The following is a 7606-nucleotide window of genomic DNA, read 5'->3' as shown; positions in this document are numbered from 1 at the left end:
ATAAATGTCCCTCGACAAATGTCAACAAAATGTCAAACACTTTGATCTGAGATATAGCCTTCAAGATCTTTAGTAAATGATCATTTGGTCAAGGTCTTGAGCTACTTATGGAGACAATATTAGCTGAGTCGAATAACCATTATCTTGTAACACATCATACTACAATTGCTCCACCTAAGGTTCAGGGACCTCTAGTGACGAGCCATGTACACAATGGCAGAGGAGCACTATCACTGGATAGCTAGTCGAAATAATTGTCATTCAACACTCTGGCCCTCAATGATTATCATCTGATATTTCCACCTGGTGATGGTAGAATTTCATAGGTGTTAATTAACTAACACCACCTCTATGCATGATTATAGGTCGTATATCTCTAGGTACTATCGAGGATATGTAACCATATTTGATTGGTCCATGAGTCAAGATCTCCCATGGAATAGTGTTAGGTGAGTCAACCAATCCTCACCTTGTTTCAAGAACTCCTGATGATGGGCTATACAAAAAGAGGTAGAGAAATACCATCTCTCGAGAGTATCTCGAAATCATCAACAAAAGATGCTTTGTTCACAAAAGTCATCTTTTGCATTTTCCTTCATGTGGTGTCTAGTCACATAAAGGATAAGTAGCTAACTTCATCTTTTCCACACCAATACAAATCATATCTTTGACTATACTCTCCAAGTTATACACTCAAGTAATGATTGTATCTCGTAAGTGTTAAGCAACTAGTTCTATACTTTTCCACATAAGTTGGCACTACATAAAAAAAGCTAATAGACAACGCTTTAAAAGTGTTGTCTATATGGCTAAAAAATATTTGTTAAAAGCACTGTTGTTAAAAGTCTGCTCAAAGACAACGCTTTAAAAGCGTTGTCGTTTGTAGCAAAGACAACACTTTTGCAACACTTTAAAAGCGTTGTCATTTTTTATAAAGACAATGCATAAAAAGCGTTGTCTTTGTTAAAGACAATGCATAAAAAGCGTTGTCTTTTTTTAAGAAAGACAACAGTTTCACAATGCATAAAAAAGCGTTGTTTTTTTAGTAAAAGATAAGAAGTTTAAACTATTATCTTTTAATACCAAAGACAACTAAAAGATAAATGAAAATAAATATATTTCAATCAACAACATATTATTAAATAAACAACTAAGATCAATATAGAAATTATCATCCTTACACTTCTATAACAAACATAATTACTTGCATACAAAGAAATTTTAATTACGAGACATTCAAAATTACTCCTATCGACTACATCTTATTGCATGAACTTAAAGAATCTTGATAGATGATACTTATCCTCTTAACTTGAATGTTCTTTACTAATTGGCTTTAACCATCTTCTCATTTAAATCTCAAAGTCTTCTTAATAGTTCTTCGTCAAAGTACTTTCCAGTCACACCCTTGAGGTTTGGATGCAGTGCCACATAGCATGTAGTTGTTGCTCCTATAATCATCCATATTCGAGCTATTTAGCTGGAGTTTCTGAATACCTCCATTCATCATTCAAAATATCTGAAAAGACACTGCATGTAAAATTTTCAAAATCTCAATATTTAATGAAAGACAACAAGAATAAGCAAACGACATGTGAAATTTTCACAATCTCAACTTCTATCATCCAAGAAGTCAAAACCTTATTTCAAAAAAGTTAGGAAACTGATGCATCAGAACAGAGTCAACTGGAATAAAACTATCAAATAAACATAAAGGCAAACATAGGAAAAGTAAATACCTTGCAGATGACATGTAAAATTGTTTCTGTAGTCCACATGGCAAGGTCTAACTAGGATAATTAGTATATATTCTATGTAGTTGTTTATAGATTCACAATGTTGAGATACAGACTCAGTCAAAGTTTTGTCACCCAAAACTAACTCCTACAATGATGCAATGATAATCATCCAATGACAAACTATATATGCATGTCAACAATTTGCAAGGGAAAGTAGGAAACTCACTTGTTCGTAGTCTGGATTTTTGATCCAATCTAACCTAGAGCATGGAAAGTAAAAACACATCAAGTAAACATCTAGTGAAACAAAAACTAGAGCATGTAACAAAACCTAAACTAATTGCATTCAAATAAAGAACAAACATCATAGGAACATAAATCACTAAACTAACAAGCATTACATGGAATTAAAATAAAGAGACATTTCACCGAACACCTACTATGCATGAAACAAATAAAGCAAGATGAGTGCAATTCAAACATAGGGAATTAAGTTCAATACAAGCATTCAAACAAAACTCTGCTGGTGACTGCACACTTCGACACGACAATGGTGAACGACTCTTCACTTGAAGAAACCCTCTCCAAATGAAGTCAACAAGCTGTGGAAATGCACTGCAAAGGAAATTTATGATCACTTACCATATGTAGCCAACTATACATTTGCCTGAAAGTGACTCCAAATGAATCATTAATGATAAAGGCAAGAACAATGTCGGTGAAACAAAAGCTCAGTAATTAGGAAACCATATTTGCATTTGCTGCCTTGAAGTTCAAATAAACCTACAGAATTAGAAAGTTAGATAGTAAATACTATATCAAGATTCATGCTTAGTATACCAAAGCCCGTAAAGTGGAGGAAAAAAAAACTAAGCAACAATATTTACAGGAAAAAAGAAGTGTTCTAAATCTAGCCATAGTTTGAACTTTGAAGACAACAGAGTGAACACAACACAAGAGATGCAAAAATGATGTTTATCATTAGTACATCTTTGATTTATATTTTTCCTTTTCGCATGTTGCTTTTATCCACACATTAGAAGAATCATAATCTTAAAGTTAGAACTTCTTTTTTGGAACAAACTCTACTTGATTCTGAAGATTACTACTGGCTAAGAAAAAAACTTCAAAACAAAGAAATTTAAGAGAACAACGAAGAGGGAACATTGAGCCACTTGAGATCCATCTATAAACTCAAGAGGGCCGATACGGGAAGACTCTGAAAAATCCTAATTACATCAATAAAAAAACATCTAGCTTTGCAGGAGAACAACAATCGACATGCACAGCAACCCGATTAAAGGGCCATAAACCTAGTTAACGGAAGAAAAAAAACAACAAGAAGGTCAAGAATCGTACTCGTCCTCATCAGACCTTCAAGCGACCATCGACGAGGGTCCATTAGCCACTTGAGATCTCTCTCTAGGCAACTCAGCAGAAAGAGGTCGGGAGAAGGAGGGGCTTCGTCGCCGATGGAGTAGGAACGAGAAGTGTGCGGTGGAAGTAAAAGATATGATAGTGAGCACACCTCATTGTCGTCCTCTTCCTCCCAGTTCACTTCGGAGAGGGGTTTGTCGGAGAGAAGTTGGAAGGAGAGGCGTGAGAGGAGGAGTTGGATGTAGAAGGTGTGAGATGATGAGTTGGGAGAAGGGTTCGGGAGGTATTCTAGAGGAGGATAGGTGGGCGACTGAAACCTAGGGATTTTTCTACTCCTTGCTTGATCCAACGGTTTGTATTATTTTAGATTTAGATAAGAACTTGACAATAGCAACATTTTTTAAAAATCATTGTCATAGACACTAAAAAAAATGCTAATAGACAACGCTTTTCAAGAAGCATTGTCTTTGACCCACAAAAATCACTAATAGACAATGGTTTTTAAAAAAGCGTTGTCTATTAGTAAGAAAATAAAGAAATAGACAACGCTTTTCACTAAAAGCGTTGTTAAAAAAAAAGACAACGGGTTTTAAAAAAAAGTGTTGTCTTTTAAGTGTTGTAGAATCCCAATTTTCTTATAGTGTGGGGTCATCTATCTGAATGTACCTTCTAGGTTATCCTATCAAGTACATACAGTCCATGGTCAAAGTCCCCATGGAATAGGATACATCAATCCTCTATTGACTGATCAAGCCAATAATGATATACATCTAATTCAATCCTTTCTAGGTCTGTATAAGTCATGTACTCATATGTGTCTTCTAGGTTATCTAACCAAACACAAGTAGCCCAAAGATCAGAATCTCTATGAAATAGAGTAAGTCGGTTCCCTATTGATTGAACCAACAAAAGATAATCGATCCTCTACCGCCCAAGTCAACAAGGATAAATCAGTCGTCCACTAACCAAACCAATAAGAGTATGTAACTCTAACTCTCGCCCAACTGATAGTAGTAGATACTAGTACTACTGATAGTATGATAGAAGGAATCCCTTGAGATTGTAATCCCTAATCTCTAGTAGGAATTGATAGACCTAAATAGTGACAAACCTAACACATATCATACATGCTACAAATAACTAAACAAGTACCAACAAAAGTGTATGATAATAGTATACAAACATACCTCCTATAACTTGGAGCTATCCGATCACTGCCTTATCCCAAAACTTGAAAAGTTATATCTGTTGGGACCCATTGGCCCGCTAGAAGGGGGGTTGAATAGTCCTATACAAAAAAAAATAAACCCTTGTCGGACTTAAAAGAACACTTACATAAAATAAAATAAAGAAATAAACTAAAAGACGAGACTCACAAATTTTACTTGGTTACAATCGGAGAGGTTATTAATCCAAGGAAATAAATTGTACTAAGTATCTCCTTCAGTCGAAGAAGCCTCTTGCAGTAGTGAAAGCACAAAAAGATGAAGCTAAACTAACAAAGTGAAGCGCACAAGTGATGGAACTCAAATTGATTGTTGTTATTTAGCTTCTGAACCAAGACTGTATTTATAGCCTTGGTCAGGACACCTGGAAGAGTTTTAGGCACCTGGAGTGGGATAGAATTCTATCCCTGACACGTCGATCAACGCCCACGTAGAACATGATAAAAATCAGGTTCCGGGCGCCCGAACCCACAAAGTCAATAGGGTTGACTTTTTTTATCTAGACCCTCTGCTTCGGTGCTACTCGCCTCGATCCAGGTCTTCCGCTCTGGCTCCGCTCGCTTGAGTGATTTCGGCCATCCGCAATAAGGCTCACCCGAACCCAACTTCCAGCCTTCTCAAGAAAACTTCCGCTCCAGATTCTCGTCCCTCAGAAATGTCGCGCACCTCCTTCTCGTCCGCCCGCGTACTCTTCCACAGCACCTCGATCCTCAGACGCACCGAGCCCGTCGGCTCTCTCCCATGCCGTCCTTCTCGCTAGCTATGTCTTTTGTTAGACTTCTTGTGTCCTTCTCGCTAGCTATGTCTTTTGTTAGACTTCTTGTGCTCCTAAGCTCCTACACACTTAGACACAAGGTTAAACATAACATGACCTAACTTAACTTGCTTGATCACATCAAAATAATCTTGGGGTACCAACAATCTCCCCCTTTTTGATGTGAGCAACCTAAGTTAAGCTAGGGTAAACAACTATAAATTTAGAACACTAAATTTTGCAATAAAGTGCAAAAAGTAAGAAAATGTTAAGCTACCTTCCCTTAGACTTAATTCTCCCTTCTCCTCATTCGATCACAAAAAATTGGGGTACCAAGAAAAATCTAAGGGTAACTTTTATAATACTCTGAATTTCCAAAAAAACAATTTGATGTAAAAAAATTTCTAAGTAAACTTTGATTTTGGAAATATTGAAAATAATTTTGATAGCGCTAACAATGCAATAATTTTAGAAATATTTTCTAAGAAAATAAATGAAAATTTTTCTCAGTTAAAAAATTTTCAAGAATTAATTTTTTGTAAAAATTTTGGTAAAGTAAATCTAAAAAAAAAAATCTAAGTAAAAAAAATTCTAAGGAAAAAAATTTTCTAAGTTTTTTTAAAAAATTTGTGCAACTTATAAAATACATTTTGAAAAAAAAATTAATAACTTAAAAGAAACTTTTAAAAAAATGATATTTTTTAAGTTAAACAAATTTGCATAGAAAAACTTTTTTAAAAAATTCCAAAAAAATTGAGAAACTATTCAAAGCATTATCTAATTTCAATTTTAATGTTTTATCAGTTAGTCAATTAAACATTTTTATTTCAATATTTGGCTTTCAAGTTATGGCGAGACACTAGGCCTTCTTGGTTATTAGATCATCAACCACTTCTAGACAAAGCTTCATAAGGAAATTAAACGTCTAATTTTTTTCACTGTAAGCGCTAAGTCAAATTAAAATTCAAGTTAAACAAGACTTTGGAACCCAATATAGGTTCCAGCCAACTGAATTAATTAAATATTCTTTAGGAACATATTTCTTTGAAATTTTTCTAATTTGTCTTTTGTGATATTTAAAGTACCAGTTAAAATTATATCTTCTAAAACTTGTAGTATATTTGCATGTATGATTTTTCAAGTTTTTTATTTCTTTTTGTAAATTATCATTTTCTAGCTTTAATTTATCAAAATCTTCTAATAGACAAGATTTTGCTAGAATTACTTTTAATTCTTTAATTTCTTTTTCTAATTTATAGCAATCTTTAGATAATAATTTTATGAATTTAAATATTTTATCGGGAGGAAGAGGTTGTACCTGACTTACCTTGTTGATCTCATTGTCCATGGCTCCCCCTGAACTGCTGCTTTCTTCCTTTCTAGCTCCCCCTTCATCGATGCTCTCAATGCTCATTTCGGAAGAGCTTTCTTCGTATTCGTCTTGATGACTTGCCATCAACGCAAGCCTAGAGAAAGCCTCAACTTCCGATTCAGACGACATTTCGTCCCACGTCGCCTTTAAAGTCTTGTACTTATTCATTTGGACAGGCTTCTTTCCTTTGTTCTTATCCTTGTTCCTTAGCTTAGGGCAGTTGTCCTTAACGTGCCCTTCTTCGTTGCAGTGGTAGCATCTGATTTTCCTTTTCTTTCTACCCTGCGGATGGTTAGCTTTTCTTTATTTAAACAATTTTTTAAAACGCCTTACCATCATAACCATTTCTTCATCGTCGAGAGAGGATTCCGACTCATGTTCGTCTCTTATTACTTTGAAGGCGATGTTGTGCTTCGGCTCCTTCGTACCTTCACATCTCAATTCATGCACTACAAAAGTTGAAAATAATTCTTCTAAGGTAATAGATTCTAAGTCCTTAGAGATATAGAAGACATCTACTAGTGATGCCCATTTTGTATTTCTAAGGAATGCATTAAGAGTGTACCATAGTAAATCTTGGTCGCTTACCTTTTCTATGAAATTCGAAAGTCTGGTGATGAGCTCTTTAATCCTCAAGTGATGTTGTGCAATCGTTTCATCTTCTTCAAATCGCAGGTTAGTGAGCTGGTTGTGAAGTAAGTCCCATCTCGCGAGCTTGGCTTCGGACGTCCCTTCATGTAGCTCAAGGAACTTCTCCCAAAGATCCTTTGTTGAGTTGTAGGTGCCAATTCGGTTGACTTCTTGTGGCGAAAGGATGCTCAGCAAATGGAATTCTGCTTTGCCGCTTGCCACATAGTCGGTCTGCTCCTTCTTCATCCACTGGTATTCTTCCTTACCCTCGGGTGCTACAAAACCAAACTTCATTATTAAAAGTAATTCAAATCCATTTTTAAAGAATACCTGCATTCTCTTTTTCCAGCTAGTGAATTCTCCTTCGAACATCAGTGAGTATATGCTCGGTCTAGCCATTGATTTGGTGCTTCGATTGATGGTTAGTCCTCTTGAAGCATCCTGGCTTTGATACCACTTGTTGGGACCCGTTGGTCGGTTAGAAGGGGGGTTGAATAGCCCTGCATAA

General features: G+C 35.6%; 1 long non-coding RNA gene across 1 annotated transcript; it reads right to left on the bottom strand.

Moving 5' to 3' along the window:
* Window positions 1-1138: 1138 nt before the first annotated feature.
* Window positions 1139-3412, bottom strand: LOC122051957. Its single transcript, XR_006131634.1, has 2 exons — window positions 3268-3412; window positions 1139-2354 (listed from the first exon to the last, which is right to left on the bottom strand). It is a non-coding gene; the product is annotated as an uncharacterized LOC122051957 (long non-coding RNA).
* Window positions 3413-7606: the final 4194 nt, after the last annotated feature.

The sequence above is a fragment of the Zingiber officinale genome, chromosome 3A, assembly GCF_018446385.1.
Source record: "Zingiber officinale cultivar Zhangliang chromosome 3A, Zo_v1.1, whole genome shotgun sequence".
In the NCBI taxonomy this organism is placed as follows: Eukaryota; Viridiplantae; Streptophyta; class Magnoliopsida; order Zingiberales; family Zingiberaceae; genus Zingiber; species Zingiber officinale.
This window is presented reverse-complemented; position numbering and strand designations above follow the sequence as displayed.